The sequence below is a fragment of the Neoarius graeffei genome, chromosome 1, assembly GCF_027579695.1.
Source record: "Neoarius graeffei isolate fNeoGra1 chromosome 1, fNeoGra1.pri, whole genome shotgun sequence".
In the NCBI taxonomy this organism is placed as follows: Eukaryota; Metazoa; Chordata; class Actinopteri; order Siluriformes; family Ariidae; genus Neoarius; species Neoarius graeffei.
In genome coordinates, this window is record NC_083569.1 from 107,653,551 (window position 1) to 107,674,232 (window position 20,682).

Genomic DNA, 20,682 nt, shown 5'->3' on the forward strand with positions numbered 1-20,682 from the left:
AGAAATAAACCAAATTCTAAACAACGTGACAGGAATTTTTAAAAAAATGAGCAGTCATGATTTAAGAGATTTTGTGAAGATTTCCAGGCCTTCCGAGCTGTCTGAAATGTTATAACAAGAAAGGTTATTGGATTATTTCCCAGCCTAAAAGTGCTGCAGTCATGAAACTCCTTTCTTCAAAAAATTGTTGTCAAAAACAGGCTCCATCTGACAGCACTGGAAGTTAAGGAGCATAAATTATTACATTGCCTTCCAGCTAAAGTTCTGGTAAAAAAAAAAAAAAATGAACCAAGAGATCACCATCTACCCTGTGTTTGGTTTTAAAGAAATACTTTACTTACTTACAGATGGAGAGAAGTACATTTCTCCAATGCAACCCAACTCGATCGAAGCTAACTAGCTAAGGCACTTTAAATTAAAATTTTAATTCAAACTCAACCAATGAAATATTTAATTTCTTACAAATACAAATAATGTGGAAAATTAAAATGTAGAAGTTATAACAAATATTAGTTTAAGCCACTGTCTCAAAATGAGTGTATTATGTAGCTAAAAAAACAGTTTGGAAGCCTAAGGGCACATTCAACCCAAGAATACTGTGCACCATTTTGCTACTTTTTTCCCCTAGGTTGAATGACATGTTACCTCGAAACGGTGTGAAACGTTGTGCAACAGGCTTTGAGGTATGTTTTCTCTCGTTTGGTGGGTGTGTCAGAGGTGTTACCCAAACAGCAGCAACGTGTATATAAACCCCACCATACACTGTTAGAAATAGGGGTACAGTAGGAGTCCATTTCTGTCCCCCAAGGTACAATCTACACTAATGTACCCCCCCCCCCCACGGCTCATTATTAGACCTCAAGGTAACTATGTGTAGGGCCAAAAATGTACGTATATGGTCACAAGCAGTATATAAAAGGTACAAATAAGTACCTTAGAAGGTCCTACCCCAGTGACAAGCCATTGTACCCCTAAAGGTACAATAATGCACTTTATTTTCTAAGAGTGTATTAAAAATGCAGCACACACAATGGATCCTTGACAAATGAGTCCACTGCAGTTTGGAGTATGCAACAGCTGAAGACATTTTTTTCTGGGCTAAACCTCACCCTGTCTTCCAGTCTGGAATTTTCTCTCTATTTAGATTTGCCTCTTGTCAGTCATTTTATAGATACGCCCCCAACACCTCGTCACATCCTCATTAATAATGGTGCATGTTTATAGAGTTACAACTTGGCTTGATAGTGATGTCATTCATGATGGTTCTTGTTAATGGTAATGCTACCTGAACCACCATAAGTGTTGGGGGTGGAATTTTGGTAGGTCTGTACATGGGTGGAAATTGAGGCTGTCTCAATGAGTAAAAAAATTAAAATCTTATTCAGCTTCACCCATTCTATCATTAGAGACCTATTTTTCAAATGTGACTTTAATATAGTTGTTGAACGTCCATGGAACAAGTTAGTTCCAGTTATTATTTACTAGTACTTATTGCCCATGAACCTGATTTCCTCTGAATGGTGCTCTTTACAGGGGCTAAATCGCTCCCCGCACCTCCTCAGTGATGTACATTCGGCCCTAGCGAAAGTCTCTGGTGAGGACCACTGATTGTGAGGTCCCATACAATCGAAACTCTTAGGCGAGTCGGGGGACAGGATTCCCCCCCGAAGCTGCATGCAGTGTGTTAGCACGAGCATGTAGCCTATGGGAAATGAATAGTGTGTTGGATTCTCACTAATCCCATGTTTTGGAAAATAAAAAATGTTGTCTTGAGCCCCTCTGGGGTGTCACTAATCCATGTGCAAAGTATGGAGTATGTGCATCCAGCCATGTTGATTTGCATAGGTGAACGGACAGAGAGACAGACAGCATAGATGTTTTTTCTTTCTCTTGGAGTTAATCAAACGTTGCTCGTTATGTCACTGTGAAAGGATAAACTGTAAACTCCTCTGTCATGAAGATTTTCAGAAAACTTAAAGTCATAGCTTTAACTGTGATGGTTACAAAGCTCTGACACTGGAGACTCCTTCCATACATGTTAAATATACATGCCCTGACAGAAACTTCCATACATCAACAACTACGGCATCTGCTATAGTTGTTTGAACACCTCAAATCCTTCTGACTCCTTCTGGTTGCGCATGCGTATTCTGTGCTACATGCTTCCTGGTTCCCGAGTTGTTTGTAACAAGTTTTTTTTCTGCGAGTGTTGGCGTTAATTATTAATCTTTTTTATTTTTTCTACAAATAATTTTCCAGTAGGTGGCACGGTGGTGTAATGGTTAGCACTGTCACCTCATAGCAAGAAGGTCTGGGTTCGAGCCCCGTGGCTGGCGAGGGCCTTTCTGTGCGGAGTTTGCATGTTGTCCGCATGGGTTTCCCCCACAGTCCAAAAACATGCAGGTTAGGTTAACTGGTGACTCTAAATTGACCGTAGGTGTGAATGGTTGTCAATGTGTCAGCCCTGTGATGACCTGGCGACTTGTCCAGGGTGTACCCCGTCTTTCCCCCGTAGTCAGCTGGGATAGGCTCCAGGTTGCCTGCGACCCTGTAGAACAGGATAAAGCGGCTAGAGATAATGAGATGAGATGAGATAATTTTCCAGTATCCTCTTCATTTTTATTGTACTTTCGCTTTCCTTTTTGTACTTTCCACTTTCACTTTCCTTTTTCCGTTTTTTTCTCTCTCTCTTTTTTTGGAAGAACACTGGGACCAGAAGCTTTCTTTTTTCTCCTCCTGTATAAAGACCACAAGCAGAGGCCATCCACATCAGATCTGCTTTAATATCAACAGATCTTCAGTTTAGGTATGTGAATCCTTTCATCATGGCACACTTTCAGCCTGTTCAGTGTGCTGAGTGCAGGATGTTTAGTCATTCTTCCTCCATCGCTAGCGATAGCTTTATTTGTGATAAGTGCAGATTAGTTAGCTCTCTGACGGAGAAGATTATAGTATTAGAAGCACGTATCCAGGCTTTAGTGGTCAGTGAGAATGAGAACAGTGTAGTTTCTGTAGGGGAAAGTCTGGATGCCCTAGGTGGAGTTAGTAATCCCCCAACTCCAGCATTAGAGCCCTTACAGTGGGGCGAATGGGTGACGACTCGGCAGCAAAAGTGTAGAGCCAAAGCTACCACTGAGGCTCGTCCACGGGAGCACCACTCCTCTCCGCGTCACGTGTCGAACAGGTTTGCTCTCCTTAGTGATGCACCCACTGAGAAACCTGAAAGAGCTCTGGTTATAGGGGACTCTATCATACGGCATGTGAAATTAGCTCAGCCTTTAGGGGCACCAGCAGCTTTAGTCAGGTATATACCGGGAGCCAGGGTGCCGGACGTAGCAGGTAATCTTAGGGTCCTAGGCAAGCACAGGTTCTCAAAAATAGTTATCCATGCAGGAGCTAATGATATACGCCTTTGTCAGTCTGAGGCTACTAAGAGTAACTTTGTAGAGGTGTTTAAATTAGCGAAGGTGATGTCCGATGCTGTAGTATGCTCTGGCCCCATCCCAATGCGGCATGGTGATGTAGCTTACAGCAGGTTATGGTCGCTGAACTGCTGGTTGTCCAGGTGGTGCTCTGAAAACAGTGTGGGCTTTATAGATAATTGGGTTAATTTTGAGGGCACTGCTGGCCTGTTAGGGTGGGACGGTATCCATCCCACTCGGGAAGGTGCTGCTCTCATTTCCTGCAGCATACCGTAGGTCATAGTCTCAGAACAGGCCTAGTTATTTTCTGACAATCCAGAGCCAAGGCCAGGGAGCAGACGAATAGGTTAAACCGACTGTCTGCTAGCTGCACAGAGTCGTCACTCAGGGTCCACTACATCGAGACTGTGTCTGTTCCCCGAGCTCAACAAAAAAGTAGAAATATTCAGAGAGTTTGTTCCAGTAGCCTAATCAATATAAAATTAGATCAGACTGACTGTACAGCTGCTGCCAGCACCTTTGATCTAAAGGTGGGGCTATTAAATATTAGATCTCTTACATCTAAAGCGCTAATGGTTAATGAACTCATTACTGATCAGGAGTTTAATGTACTTTGTTTAACTGAAACATGGATTAAGCCAAATGAATATATAGCATTAAATGAAGCTAGTCCTCCTGGATACAGTTATATATGCCAGCCTCATCTAACTGGCAGAGGAGGAGGTGTCATGGTTATTTATAATGATTATCTAGCAGGGGCAATTTCTCAGAGACAACAAGGGAAGCCGAACTTCCCCTAAAATTCTCTCCCCAAACTGCGGCGTCTACGACGTTGAATTCTCATTAAAACAATAACTTGCATAACATAATATATGCCCAAGATTGTATTTACGTTCATAACTATCCCTATGTCATCCTGTAACTTATTTGAGTGATGTCTGATGAACTTGCAGTTTGCTACGAGAATCACCTTTGCTGCCAGGCTGTAACCTTTCTTATTTCAATGGGCTCTATGGACTGGCAGCCGGGTATCCGTTGCAGTCTACGAGACGGCTCTGAACAGCCAAATTCGGCTAGTTGTTATTGGTTAAAATTGACAAAATCGTCACTTCCGGGGAAGCCGGGTATCTCTGGGGGTAAACGAGACATTGGGAGGGCCAGAAGCCGGCCAGAAGCCGGGCTGATAAAGGATTATTGGAGGTGGTGTTTGAAAGACATGAGGAGGGCGGGGTCACTGTACTTCAGTGAGGAACACGGAAGCATGATCAGTCAGTCCCTAGCGGATGTCGAGAAAGTGTAGTCGTGTGCCAAAGTGCTGTCTGAATTTCTTTTCATATAAACATTTCTTCTCATTGATGTCTCTGTACATTACTCTGCAAATAAATGTAAATATTACTCGTTGTGCTCCGTTAACTTTCATCCATTCTATCAGTTTGATCATTTGTGAATTCACTCGTTTATTTCATTTGTAGTTCAATCAACGTGGTTGTAGGCTAGCTTGAGCCTTATTGGGATCTGCAGTGCTAGCTGCGAACAGCTGGTATCTATCTGCTATAATGGCAAACGTCGTGGACATGTATTTGTCAAAACGTTTTGACACTCTGCCATACGAGGAGAAAGTGAGAATTAAAGAGCAAGGCAGACCAAAGCCCAAGCTTAATCTCATTCAAAAATCAGCAGGTCATAACAGGTCTTTTCAGGTGTCTTGGTATGAAAATGTGAACTGGTTGACTGGGTCTCCTGTGACTAATAAAATGTACTGTTGGCCATGTCTTTTGATGAAGACCTCTCAGAGAAATTTAGTATGGTCAAAAGATGGGTTTGGGGACCTGGTGAATTTCAAAAGGGCTTGCAAAAGGCATGAAACGAGCAATGAGCATGTCACTTCATGTGCAAGACTTAGCTGTCTGGGGTCACAGACCATTTTCTGGAAAAGGAGCGGAGGGCAGAATTTGTGTATAAATAGTGTGCATCATATAATGTTCATGAATCTGAAGTGTGTATATTGTTCAGTAATGTTAAGAGAATGGTGGGCTCTGTGTTATAGGTTATACCTGGGTATAATATTCAAGGTTATGTGTGTTGCATAGCCTACCTGGTTATGAATTTCCAGACTGTGTTGCAGAAGATGTTCAAGGATGTGTTGCACAGCTGGGTGTTGTGTTAAAGACTCTGTGTTGCATATCAGGGTATGATGTTCAAGGCTCTTCATTGAATAGCCATTGATTTTTGGATGTTTGATATTTTTGATTAAGGATATGAGGCACTAGCCTGGCAAGCCAGACTATAACATGAAATGTACAAGCAAAAATACTTTCTGCCACTAGGTGGGGTTGTCTAGTTCACTATGCTAATGGGGCACACCTTTCTATGCTTTGATATCCGGCCTACAGGTTTTACGATGAATGCGTAAAATGGGCTTCCCCTGTTTTAAAAACCAGCAGCCGCCACTGTTATCTAGGTGTAACACACAAACCTAGTTATAAATTTAATACATTTGAAGTACTTCATACTCATATAATGTATGTAGCTTCGAAAAATAAGTCTACCCAGTTAATTCCATTACTTATTGTTTACAGGCCCCCGGGGCCATATTCTGAGTTTCTTTCTGAATTTGCAGATTTTATTTCAGACCTGGTTATTTCCTTAGACAAAGCTTTAGTTGTCGGAGATTTTAATATTCACTTCGATAACCCAGAAGACCCTTTAAAAACAGTGTTTGTGTCCATTTTAGATTCAGTAGGGATTAATCAGAATGTCATAAGACCGACCCATAATGGTGATCACACCCTTGATCTAATACTAACATTCGGGTTAAACATAGAAAATATAGTCATACTTCCACCGTCTGAAGTTATCTCAGATCATTATCTCACCTCATTCAAAATACGTCCAAGTAATAATATACTAAATGTACCTCACCACGCTACTGTATTAAACATATATTCACATCAACTGCTGCACAGAGCTTCATAAATGATCTCCCATAGTTATCAACTTTGATTGGGTCACTGTCAGCCCCTGCAGAACTTGATCAGGCAATGGAATGCTTAGAGTCAACGTTCCGCCATCTCATCTCATCTCATTATCTCTAGCCGCTTTATCCTTCTACAGGGTCGCAGGCAAGCTGGAGCCTATCCCAGCTGACTATGGGCAAAAGGGTACACCCTGGACAAGTCGCCAGGTCATCACAGGGCTGACACATAGACACAGACAACCATTCACACTCACATTCACACCTACGGTCAATTTAGAGTCACCAGTTAACCTAACCTGCATGTCTTTGGACTGTGGGGGAAACCGGAGCACCCGGAGGAAACCCATGCGGACACGGGGAGAACATGCAAACTCCACACAGAAAGGCCCTCGCCGGCCACGGGGCTCGAACCCGGACCTTCTTGCTGTGAGGCGACAGCGCTAACCACTACACCACCGTGCTGCCCCACATTCCACCATACTTTAGTTAATGTAGCTCCTCTTAAAAGGAAAATGGTCAGAGACAAAAAAATTAGCACCCTGGTACAATGATGACACTCGCACTTTAAAACAGACCACTCAAAAATTGGAACATAAATGGTGTCAAACAAAATTGGTAGTGTTCAAATTAGCGTGGAAGGAAAGCTTCCTGAAGTATAGAAAAGCTCTTAGTGCTACTAGATCAACATATCTCTCCTCCCTAATAGAAGATAACAAAAATAATCCTAGATTCCTATTTAATACTGTAGCAAAATTAACCAGGAATAAGTCCACTATAGACACATGCACACCTGCAGTACGTAGTAGCAACGACTTCATGATTTTTTTTTAATGACAAAATTGAGAATATCCGACAAAAAATTCAAACTACTAATTTAAGGTCAGACAATGTAAGTGACCCTGTAGTTAACAATATAACTGTATCAGATCAGCAAATTAGAATGTTTTACTCCCCTTAGAAAAATTGAATTATTTTCATTAATCTTGGCATCAAAAGCCTCAACTTGTGTACTAGATCCCTTACCTACACATCTATTCAAACAGATAATACCTGAAGTAATTGAACCGCTTCTAAAAATAATAAATTCTTCTCTTAGGATTGGCTATGTACCCAAATCCTTTAAACTAGCAGTTATCAAACCCCTGATTAAAAAACCTGACCTTGATCCCGGTCAGCTGTCCAATTATCGGCCAATATCAAACCTCCCCATTATCTCCAAGATGCTTGAAAAAGCTGTGGCACAGCAGTTATGCTCATATTTACATTGGAATAACATCCATGAAATGTATCAGTCAGGATTTAGACCTCATCATAGCACAGAGACAGCACTGGTTAAAGTAGTAAACAACCTACTGTTGCCGTCTGATCAGGGCTGTGTCTCGCTGCTTGTGTTGCTTGACCTTAGTACAGCATTTGATACCATTGATCATTCCATTCTTCTGGATAGACTAGAAAATGTCATGGGAGTTAAGGGAATGGCCCTCTCCTGGCTCAGGTCTTATTTAACTGATCTCTATCAGTATGTTGATGTAAATAGTGATTTTTCTAGACATACTGAGATAAAGTTTGGTATTCCACAAGGTTCTGTCTTGGGTCCACTGCTTTTTTTCTTTATATATGTTACCTCTGGGTGATATTATTCATAAACATTGTATTAGTTTCCACTGTTATGCTGATGACACACAGTTGTATGTTTCTGCAAAACCTGATAAGAGACACCAGCTTAATAGAATTGAGGAATGTGTGAAGGACATTAGACACTGGATGCTTATTAACTTCCTTCTGCTTAACTCTGACAAGACTGAAGTACTTGTACTCGGACCACATGCAGCTAGAAGTAAGTTTTCTGATTACACGGTAACTCTGGATGGCCTTTCTGTTTCTTCATGTGCAGCAGCAAAAGACCTCAGAATGATTATTGACCCCAGTCTTTCATTCGAAACTCACATTGATAACATTACCCGGATAGCTTTCTTTCATCTCAGAAATATTGCTAAGATCAGAAATTTAATGTCACTACATGACGCAGAAAAACTAGTTCATGCTTTCGTTACGTCCAGGTTGGATTATTGTAATGCCTTACTGTCTGGATGTTCCAATAAGTGCATAAACAAGCTCCAGTTAGTTCAAAATGCAGCAGCAAGAGTCCTTCCTAGAACTAGAAAATATGACCCCATCACCCCTGTCTTATCCACACTGCATTGGCTCCCAATCAAATTTCGTATTGATTATAAAATACTACTATTGACCTTTAAAGCACTGAATGGTCTCACACCACAGTACCTAAGTGAACTTCTGGTCCTCTATGACCCGCCACGCCTACTTAGATCAAAAGGTGCAGGCTATCTGCTGGTACCTCGTATAGTGAAGGCTACATCAGGAAGCAGGGCCTTTTCTTACAAAGCCCCACAGTTATGGAACAGCCTTCCAAGTAGTGTTTGGGAATCAGACACAGTCTCAGCGTTTAAGTCTAGGCAGAAAACATATCTGTTTAGTCAAGCCTTGTGTTTATGGTGTTTATGAGGTAAAGGTGTAGATCTGGAGGGTCCTCAGACATAGAGTGTTTTGGTAAACTGGGATGTATGGATGCTGTCAGTCCCCACTCGAGTTTGTTGACGGTGTAGTGGCTGGCTGCTTTATGTCCCGGGGCTCCCTCATGCCTGTGTTACCTTCTGGCTCTCCCCTTTTAGTTATACTGTCATAGTTAGTTGCCGGAGTCCCTGCTTGTACTCAGTGGAATATGTATACTGTTCCTACTTATTCAGGTGACATTGGGCATACCTAACAACCTGTGTTTTCTCTCTCTCTCTCTCTCTCTCTCCCCCCCCCCAAAAAAAATCTGTCCCTCTGAGTTACATGTCAATCCTGAGATCGAGATGCTGACCTCTTCTGCTCCTCGGACCTGCCTGATCCATCCTGATGCCCTATGTCTGGGCGGAGTCTCATCACATCGCTCCTGTGGAGGACGGCCCCATGTGGACAGTTGAAAGTCATACCTGGAGGATGCTCTGGACACTTACAGTAATGCTTTTATGGCTGAGGACTACAGTTGACTTGCTAACTTTAGGACTGCAGTTGTCATGAACAGATTTGCACTCAAGTTTCCATCAATGAAGAGTTATAACATCAACGAAACTGACTTCATGTTAAAACTGTTAATGTTATAGTCATGTTGTCTGTTGTTGCCTAAATGAGGATGGGTTCCCTTTTGAGTCTGGTTCCTCTCAAAGTTTCTTCCTCATGTCGTTTGAGGGAGTTTTTCCTTGCCACCGTTGCCACAGGCTTGCTCATTGGGGATAGATTAGGGATAAAATTAGCTCATGCTTTAAGTCATTCAAATTCTGTAAAGCTGCTTTGCGACAATTTTTATTGTTAAAAGCGCTATACAAATAAACTTGACTTGACAAGTTCCTGCATTAAGACAATACTATAGAACATTAATAACATTACGACCACTGATAGATGACATGAATAACAGTGATTATATCATTCTTATGGCACCTGTCAAGGGGTGGGATATATTAGGCAGCAAGAGAACAGTCAGTTCTGGAAGTTGATGTGTTGTAAGCAGGAAAAATGGGCAATGAATGACTTTGATAAGGGCCAAATTGTGATGGCGAGATGACTGAGTCTGAGGATCTCCAAAATGGTACATCTTATGGGGTGTTCCCAGTATGCAGGGGTTAGTACCTACCAAAAGTGGCCCAAGGTTCCAAAGGACAACCAGTGAACCGGCGACAGGGTCATGGGTGTCAAAGGCTCACTGAGTCACATGGGGTATGAAGGCTAGCCCATATGGGCCAATCCCACAGAAGAGCTACTGTAGCACAAACTGCTGAAAAAGTTAAAGCTGACACTTTTCTGTTTTTGCCAGCATTAACTTTTTCAGCAGTTTATGTTCCAGTAGCTCTTCTGTGGGATTGGACCACATGGGGTAGCCTTTGTGCCCCATGCTAATTGGTGTATAAACCTATGATTTGCAGCTGCACTATTGTCAGAGTCCTTGTTTGAGAAAATTAATCAATACCTTCTGACCAATCAGAATCCAGAATTCAGTAGTGCTGTGGATCGAAGTAGGTCGACTTGTATAATGAAAATATTTTATTATTATGATATACGAGTATTAGTGTTAATGAATAAAACTCCTTCAGACTATTAAAAAATTGCCTTTGTAATTTTACACAATGACCAGATTACAGAACTGCTTTTGGAGCTTCCAAGTATCTTTCTGAACAACTGTAGAAACTCCATGCTAATTGATAATACACAACTCATAGCCTTCCAAGAAGTTTTATTGTTTGGGTTTTTTTATGGATACAAGAACTATTTCTTAAATAAGAAGCAGTAGTGTTTTGTGGTTTCATCTGCAACCAGTTGAGCAACTGTTGTTTTCTGTCTGTATTCATTCCCTGTCTCTCATTTACTCCAAATAGACATGTAATGCAAAATAATGAGAGAAGGAAAAAATGGGAGTCAAATAAAGCAGACAAATATTCATCACACGCAATTGCTGGTTATCTAACTGTTCTTTAACCTCTGAAGAGTTCTTTAGTTATCTCTCTTGGGTGATGCTTAATGGTTGGATATAACACTTTAGGAATTTTTCCCTATTGAAAAGGCTTTGAGGTAGAACCCTTGAAGAACCTGTTTTTGAAGGGTGTACCAAGTTACAAGATAGTATAACAGGTTCTTGGTACAGTATTAAGAAAAAAATAATGACCAGTGATTTGGACTTTGTACCACATACTCACACTTACCCAGTTAACCCATACCCTCATTGAACAAAAGGTTCTTTAAAAGTTCTTTAAGGGTTTTTTTTAAGTTTCTGACAGTTTCCCTGTCAGAAAGGGTTCCAAGTAGAACATTTTAAGAGGCTAAGCACTCATAATTATCCAATGAACCCTGAAAGAACCTCCCCCCCCCCCCCCCCCATGAGTAGATCAAGACAGACAGTTGGACAGTTTCTAGGTATTAAGAAGGAAATAATGGCTAATAATTTGCAGTTTGTTCCACACACATACCCAGTTCTTCAAAGAACTGTTCATCTGGTTCTTTGGTTGTCCCTCTTGAGAAACCCTTGAAGATTCTTTGGAGAATCCTACAATAGCATGCTTCGGTGACAGAAAGGGTTTCAAGTAGAAGTGTTAACTGGGTAGATGTGTGGTACAAATAGCAAATTATTGGTCATTATTTTCTTCTTAATACTTAGAACATGTCAGGGATTTAACATTTTGCTAAAAAGGTTCTTGAAGGGTTCTTTAATGGTTCTGAGGTTGTCCATCTGGTGAAACCCCTAATAATTTGTTTCTGATTATTGATTTATTTATGTATAAAGAAAGTATTTGGCTACTAGAAAGGGTACTGAGTAGAACTTGTGTTTTGGAATCTATGAACCCTTATTTAGCAAGAAAGAACCCTTGAAGAACCCATTTTTCTAAGAGTGTATGTATTGACTGAGTAAGTGTGTGGTATAAACCCTACCAGTGGACAGTATTTTCTTTTTAACACTAGAATCTGGAACACATTTGAAATTGAACTTTTTGGGGGGTAATTGGTTGAAAAACAATATTTTGAAGGTTCTTTAGGAGTTCTTTTGATAAATAAGTTCTGGAATGCTTTGTGACAGCAGAAGGCTTTGTTTTACAGTACTACAAGAACAATCGCTTAATAAGGAAGTCATATCTTTTTTTTGTGGTTTCATCTGCAACCAGTTGAGCAACCATTGTTTTTTCTTTGTAACTGTTCTCCTTTTTCAATTACTCTAAATTGATATGTGGTGGGAAAGAACAAGAGAAGGAATAAGAGGGAGCAGATTAACAGGGCTGGAGAGTTATGGGAGGAAAGAAAGCACAGCTCACTCGTTTCTAAACATTCTGTCACTTGGCAGTGGCGTTTCAGCCTTAATCAGGGGGAGCAGGCTTTTCCTTCCAAGAGTTCCACATGTCCATGTTGGGGAAATGTGAGGTCTGTTAAGGGTATTCCTAAACGTAATCCCTGTGGAAGTAAACTTAAAGTGTGCATTACCAGCCAAGATTCTCCAGCCATCCTTTACAACTACTCTGTAAATGGACCTACAAACTTCTCAAAAAAATTATACACTATAAAAAATTATACACTATAAAGCATTATGTACTGTATATGTAGTAGTTTGAGCAGGTGGCATGGTGGTGTAGTGGCTAACACTGACACCTCACAGCAAGAAGGTTCTGGGTTTGAACCTCATGACTGACAAAGGCCTTTCTGTGTGGAGTTTGCATGTTTTCCCCTTGTTTATGTGGGTTTCCTCTGGGTGCTCCAGTTTCCCCCACAGTCCAAAGATTAGGTAAAATACCCAGCCACTTGGGTTGGACAAGCCAGTGCATACTTAGTGTCGGTCCCAAGCCCAGGTAGATTGGGGAGGGTTGCATCAGGAAGGGCATCTGGTGTAAAACCTATGCCTTTGAAGTTGATGTGTTGGAAGCAGGAAAAATGGGCAAGCGCAAGTGAGCGACTTTGGCAAGGTCCAAATTGTGATGGCGAGATGACTGGGTTTGAGCAGCTCCAAAATGCAAAACATATTGTGTGGTGTTCCTGGTATGCAGTGGTTAGTCCTACCAAAGGTGGTCCAAGGAAGGACAACCAGTGAACCGGCAACAAGGTCATGGGTGTTGAAGGGTCATTGATTTGCATGGGGCACGAAGGCTAGCCTGTATGTTCCAATCCCACAGAAGAGCTACTGTAGCACAAACTGCTGAAAAAGTTAATGCTGGATGAAATAGAAAGTCACCATTGTGATGAGATATTATCTCTCTCTCTCTCTCCTGTGTCAGGACCTGGATTTCCCAGGGAAGCTTATGCCCCAGTACTAACCAGGCCCTTAAGGCACATTGTGCAGCACCAATTTCCATTTCTATAGCCTTCAGCCTCTTGCCTATTACATAACTAGGGTTACAGTGAGGGGGCTAGTCCTCTGGTAACTGTGAGAGTTTAATGTGCCTCGCCAGATGGCAGTAAGTACCATCCATCCATTATCCGTAACTGCTTATTCTGTGCAGGGTCACGGGCAAGCTGGAGCGTATCCCAACTGACTATGGGCGAGAGGCGGGGTACACCCTGGACAAGTCGCCAGGTCATCGCAGGGCTGACACATAGACACAGACAACCATTCACACTCACATTCACACCTACGGTCAATTTAGAGCCACAAATTAACCTAACCTGCATGTCTTTGGATTGTGGGGGATAACCGGAGCACCCGGAGGAAACCCACGCAGACACGGGGAGAACCTGCAAACTCCACACAGAAAGGCCCCCGTTGGCCACTGGGCTCAAACCCAGAACCTTCTTGCTGTGAGGCGACAGTACTAACCATTACACCACCGTGCCACCACAGTAAGTACCATATAAGAAGAACACAGAAGTTAGTGCCCACTCTCGTTTTTCAAACTTTTCCTGAAATCAGATTGAATGTTGGCAGTCATGAGACATTCCTGCTTAATTCCCAAATAGATAATTGTCAAAGTTTGGACTGAATAGAAACAAGGGTGTGGCAACAAGTTCAAAGCTCTGATATGAAGTCTGGCAGAAAGAAAATATTTGGCTCCGAGCTCAAATGAGAGCCATTAAAATTGTACTTGGAAGTTGAAGCTCTAACACTGCTGGCTGAAGTCACACAGAGAGTGCTATAAATCTTCAATCCAGTGTTGGACTTCAGTGCCTAAAAAAGAAATATCATCTCAGAGTCATTTGAGTGTCAAAAGAAGAATTTAGAGTCAATCCTCACCTCCAACGTGGCCACCCAAAAGTCTGTTTTTGCGATTTATCATTTTCTTTACCGGAGCAGCAGGAAAATGATCAATGTTTTGTGAGTGTGTGGTTGTTGTTTTTTTACACCACAGCACTGTTGAAGTTTGGATTCTGCATTCTGATCGGTCAGAAGGTGTTGATTCGTTTTCTCTAACAGCAGCTCTGCACAGTCGTGCAGCTTCAAATCACAGGCTTATATCAATGCACTTGTTTTATTTTAATATGTTTTGTTTCTATGGTAACAAATACTCCACAGAGACTTGTAAAGCAGACATTTCACATAAACTAAGCCTAAAAATAACTTTTTAAAAAAACATTAAATATACTGTCTATACAACAATGAAGCATGCATAATCGTTTCTATCAGGTGAAGTTTTCTGTAAGGATAAATGTGTTTATGGAACATTTATGGAAGGAGTTTCCAGTGTCAGTACTTCACAACAGTCAGAGATAAAGCTGTAACTTGATGTCTTCTGACATCTGTGGGGGGTTTAAACATCGGTCTGTTCTGCAAAATAAAATGTGTTCTTTAATAAACAGGAAAAACTAAGTGTTGGCATGTTGCTGTGGTATAAGGGGAATTAAAACACCTCGGAACATGTCGTTAGAGGGAATTAATCAGTACGTAAATTGGAAGTGATCCCATGGCTTGTTAACTGGCTTGCATGAGCTAGCTAACGTACTTTGCATGCAGTTGAAAAATGTTACAGAATATCACTATCAACGTTCATCTATGGCGTCTTGGGCTGCAATTAGTTCTTATAGTTTGATACTTTAACAACATCACAAACTGGTCTTCCATCTACCCAATTACACTTTTAGAAAAAAAAAACATTAGAGGATCTTCAGTGGTCCATCTGGGGGACCCTTAAAGGTTCTATGTAGAACCCTTCAACAGAGGGGTTCCAAGTAAAATTCTTCCCTAATTTTAATCTGTAATAATAATAATAATAAACAATAAACTTTATTTGGCACAGGGTTTCAAAAGCTGACACTTATTTGCATGAAAGCTGTGCCTAACATAAACAAAAATTAATGGCAAATATATAATAACAAATAAAATAAATAAAATATAATAATGTGGATAAAAATATTAAAACTTATAGCTATTGCATTGATAAAGGAAACTTTAAATGTAGACTTTTTGTTTCGTGGACCGAAAGCTACTGAATTCGAATCACAGGCTTCCAATTTTACTCGTCTTTTTTTAACAGAACAATTAATGAATTTATCTCCACGTGGCCCTAAATTCTCCGCTATTTTTTCCTGCTTCACCATGGCGCAATACAAGATACTATGTCATGCATCACATCACGTGGTGGGCTTTCCCCGTTCGCACAAGGCATTGTGGGATACAAATTTGAAACGGGAGAGAAAAATGGAGGACGTGAGTGTGCGAATGAAACGTGAAAGACTGACTACAGGAAAGGAAAGAAAGCGAGAAGAAAAGACGTTATGTTATATACGAAGGAAAGGAAACGCAGGACCAAACTAATAAATATCGGCGGTCAGCGAGCACCTCGGTGTGATCAGCTGTTCGTTTAGTGACAGAATGATGGAACTGTCAGTGCATGCTCAAAGGTAAACCTGCGTATGCACGCACACACACACACACGGACTTCCTCTGTCCGCTTGACTGCACGAAGCGAGCTATTTCATGCACATTATTTGCTTTAATCTCCTCAAATTAAATAACTTCCCAGCCACAGAACAGAATGGCCTGATATTTTGTGAGATATTACAGAAATAAACATACATCATGATGACCACATTTCAGAGGGAACTAAATTTCACTGATTTTATGAACTCGAAAGGCCGTCACGCTTTAAGAAATAGTGTGAAAATGATAAGAACTTAGAGGGTTGAGTACATTGGACAATTTAGCGGTAATCTAGAACATTTCCATGAACCCCTGAAGCACCCATCTCATCTCATCTCATTATCTCTAGCCGCTTTATCCTTCTACAGGGTCGCAGGCAAGCTGGAGCCTATCCCAGCTGACTATGGGCGAAAGGCGGGGTACACCCTGGACAAGTCACCAGGTCATCACAGGGCTGACACATAGACACAGACAACCATTCACACTCACATTCACACCTACAGTCAATTTAGAGTCACCAGTTAACCTAACCTGCATGTCTTTGGACTGTGGGGGAAACCAGAGCACCCGGAGGAAACCCACATGGACACGGGGAGAACATGCAAACTCCACACAGAAAGGCCCTCGCCGGCCACGGGGCTCGAACCCAGGACCTTCTTGCTGTGAGGCGACAGCGCTAACCACTACACCACCGTGCCGCCCCCCCTGAAGAACCCATTCCCACAAATATCATCACAGTTTAAACAGTTTGACAAATTCTAGGTATTATGAAAATTATGACCAATAATTTGTGTTTGTAGTGCACATATTACATTATATTACATTAATGGCATTTAGCAGACGCTCTTATCCAGAACAACGTACAACATACCCAGAGCAGCCTGGAGAGCAGTCGGGGGTTCGGTACCTTGCTCAAGGGACTAAAAGCAGCCATTCCTGCTGGTTGAGGAAATCAAACCAGCAACCTATTGAACCTATCAAAGCTGCTTTCTCACCTAAAAAACATTTCCAAACTAAGAGGACTTGTGTCAAAAAATGATCTGGAAAAACTTATACATGCCTTCATCTCTAGTAGGGTTGACTACTGCAATGGCCTTTTCACAGGCCTGCCAAAAAAACCATCAAACGACTTCAGCTGGTTCAAAATGCAGCAGCGAGGGTTCTCAGACGAACAAAAAGAACAGAGCACATTACTCCAATTCTAAGGTCCCTTCACTGGCTTCCAGTAAGCTACAGAATTGACTTTAAAGCATTGCTGCTGGTGTACAAATCTCTAAATGGTACAGGGCCCAATTACCTCTCTGATATGTTGCAGCGGCCTAACCCAATCAGATCTACCAGATCGCAGCAGCAAAATTTACTGGTAAAACCTGTTGTTAAAACAAAGTGTGGTGAAGCAGCTTTTAGCTACTATGCAGTACAGCTATGGAACCAACTGCCAGAGGACATCAAAAATGCTCCTGCTGTTGGCAGCTTCAAATCTAGACTAAAGACCAAGCTGTTCTCAGACGCTTTCTGCTAACTGATTAATATTGTCATCTTTACATGTTTTAAACTTTACTTAACTTTTACAGTCTCTGCATGTTTTAAACTTTACTTAACTTTTATTTTATTTTATTCTGCTGTTTTTTACTGAACTTTTACTTCATTTTATTTCTAAACTTGCCTTGCCTTCTCTAACCTTTAGTCCATGGCTTCCCAATTAATATATAACTATACATTTTTAGAAACAAAACGCGCTCCTCAAGTTTTTTTTTTTTTAATGAGTGTTTTTATGCATTAACTGATTCATAGAAACGACTAATAGACTCGTTGTTTTCTTCCTACCGCCTAGAACCTGTCAGGTGTTTACAATTGAGTTCATTTTTAGCCTCGATGTGCTGTTAGAAAGAAAAACGGCTGTGTTATTTTATCTTGGAGCATTCACTGGATCATTTTCAGCCTCATAAAAGCTTTTCCCTGGAACTCTGTGTGATGGGAAAACACTTTTTAAGCAACTACTGCATAATTTACACTCCATCACCTCAGCTGCACTTCTCTCCTTAACTCTGCAGTAACGTTTTCTGTTTTGCATCTTTTTGCAGGACTTTTCTTGTATGTTATATTAAAGTTGTTGAATACAAATCCTTACCAATGTTCTTTAATGCAAATAAAAGGATGGTATCTTGAATAATTGTTATGAATAAGCATTTATAAGCGATTACCCAGAGTCAGACTGTTCTGGTTTTCATTTCAAACGTAAAAGAACAAAGGATCTGACGTCCTCAGGTGCTGGACATGCAAACACTTTCTCAATTAGAGCCATGATCAGTGACCAGAGGCTTTCCGGCTTCTGTGAAACCCGAGTCACACAGAAGCAGATCTGGCTCTAACCAAATCAACTCGGCTCCGTCGGCAGACTGCACGTCTTCTTCAGATTAACGTTATTATGCCACTTAAAATGGCTGTGATTTGTTGTTGATTAACACACAGAGCGGCTTTGGGTTTGATCAGAAATTCATTGATCATTTGCAGGGAAATAAAAGAAAAGTCTGGAGTTAATTAGGCAGTAAATTTGGGTTTATAATCTTGCAGGATTGTCTTAATATTGAATTTGATTTAATTAATATTTAATATAATTAATATGAATTGATATACAATACATAAATTGGTGTTTAATGATTTAATATTTAATTACATTTTATTTAATTAGTCTATTGTATTTTATAAACTAGATTTTTTTTTCACCAGTTATCTTTTGAAACAACTATTTTTATTTATTTTATTATTTTTTCTCCCCAAAATTTGGTCACTGTTTATCCTGCTCATGTCTTTTTCAAGCAGCTATTGGAGAGAGATTGTTGTGTGGTAACACTGAAATTGCGCTGTTACACAAAAATGTGCATAATGACAATAAACCTGAATTAAACATGAACAGAACACAGATGAATTATTCAACTGATTGATATAAGCACAGTTAAAACTTTTTTTTTAAATAAAATATCCTCAAATACACATTATAAAGATGATCAGAAATGTATTGGCACTCATATTGATAATTAATGGTTATGATGTTGGATATTTGTCATTCTGTATCACTTCGTAAAGACGTTTAACATACTATTGAACGATAGAATAATGTTTCCTCTAAGTCCTAGAAAAGAAAACATCTCTTACCTCTGAGAGTCTAGAGCTCGTGTTCAGCTTCACAGATCCAGCCTCTCTGCTCTCTGACTGTGCTCTCTCACTCACTCACACACACACACACACACACACACACACACACACACACACACACACACACACACACATGCAGAACCTATAGGAGGCTCTCATCAGCAGCACTGCATGGATAGGGGTGTGTGTGTGTGTGTGTGTGTGTGTGTGTGTGTGTGTGTGTGTGTGTGTGTGTGTGTGTGTGTGTGTGTGTGTGAGAGAGAGAGAGTGAGTGTGTGAATAATCAAACACCTCCTAGATGGCAGACAGAAAAAGCTAACCAGATGCCTCTGGGGTTTCCACCATAAAGCTGGTAGACCATTATTTTTAATGTTGCATGAAAATGACTTCCACCTAAGAACCAGGATCTAGTGTTCTTCACTGATTTGACTGTTCTGGACTGTTCTCGCCTAATATTTATTGTTCTGTACTGTTCTCTACTAATCTTTAATGTTCTGTCCTGTGAGCTTTACTGTTCTTGTCCTACTGATCTTTACTGTTCTCTCTTAATATTTCATGTTCTGTACTGTTCTTTACTAATCATCATTGTTAAGTACTGATCTCGACTGATCTTTACTGTTCTGTTCTGTACTGTTCTCTGCTGATCTTCGCTGTTCTGCACGGTTCTTTACTAATCATTTCTGTTAAGTACTGATCTTCACTGTTCTGTACTGGTATCTAATGATATTTACTGTTCTGTACTGTTCTCTACAAATCTTTGCTGTTCTGTACTGTTCTCGACTGATCTTGACTGATCTTTACTGTTCTGTACTGTGCTTTACTCCCCTTTAGTGTCCTGTACTGTTCTCTACTGATCTTTACTACAGTATTCTGTACTGTTCTCTACTGAGCTTTACTGTTCTGTACTGTTCTTCACTAATCATTACTGTTAAGTACTGGTCTTGGCTGATCTTTACCGTTTCATACTGATCTCGGCTGATCTTTACTGTTTCGTGCTGATCTATACTGATATGTACTATTCGGTACTGTTCTCTACAAATCTTTGCTGTTCTGTACTGCTCTCTACTGATCTCGACTGACCTTTACACGGGGGATTTTCCGTTTCCGGTTGAGAGTATGTCGTGTGCATTCTGGCTGCCGCTTCTCACCGGAGCTTTTTTTATTTTACTTCCTCTCCTTTTTTCTTTTTTTTTCTTTTTTCTGTGTGTTTATGTTGTTTGATGTTTATTTGAGTGTTTTAGTCCGTCGGTTGTGGTATAGCTCCAGACCCAGTTTTGGGCGTCGGTTCCCTCCAGGCCTTGGTTCGCTGTGGGTGAAGCCTGTGCTCCCAGCTATGGACTGCAGTGAGCTCATTGCTCATTTTAACATCGTGGTTGTCCAGCTCTCTGTGCTTTAATGCTTGGCGTGATGTTCCGAGCGATGTTGCTCGGTGGCGTCACAGCGGCTATGCAGGCGGTTTGGGACATACCAGCGGTCTGTGTGGCGGGGCTTCTGTGCTCGCTTTGTGGATCCATGGTGTGGTGTTCAAGCGATGTTGCTGGCGGCGTCACGGCGGCTGTGCTGGCGGTGTGGGACTTGTTTTCGTGCACCTTTTGGTGGGACTGTGGCTGCTACACCACTGGAATGATATCCTGACCCCTATTTGGTGGACTTTTTTTTTTGTCTATAATTGTAAAGCGACCTTGGGTTTTGAGAAAGGCGCTATATAAATTGAACTTATTATTATTATTATTATTGGGCGG

At 41.0% G+C, this 20,682-nt stretch overlaps 1 protein-coding gene across 1 annotated transcript in view; it reads right to left on the reverse strand.

Moving 5' to 3' along the window:
• LOC132881546 (angiopoietin-related protein 1-like) overlaps window positions 1–19,025 on the reverse strand; it is a 34,911-nt gene extending 15,886 nt beyond the window's left edge. Inside the window, exon 1 of the mRNA XM_060914118.1 lies at window positions 18,941–19,025. The gene's annotated coding sequence lies outside the window, so the exon portion shown is untranslated. The remainder of the gene's footprint in view (window positions 1–18,940) is intronic.
• Window positions 19,026–20,682: the final 1,657 nt, after the last annotated feature.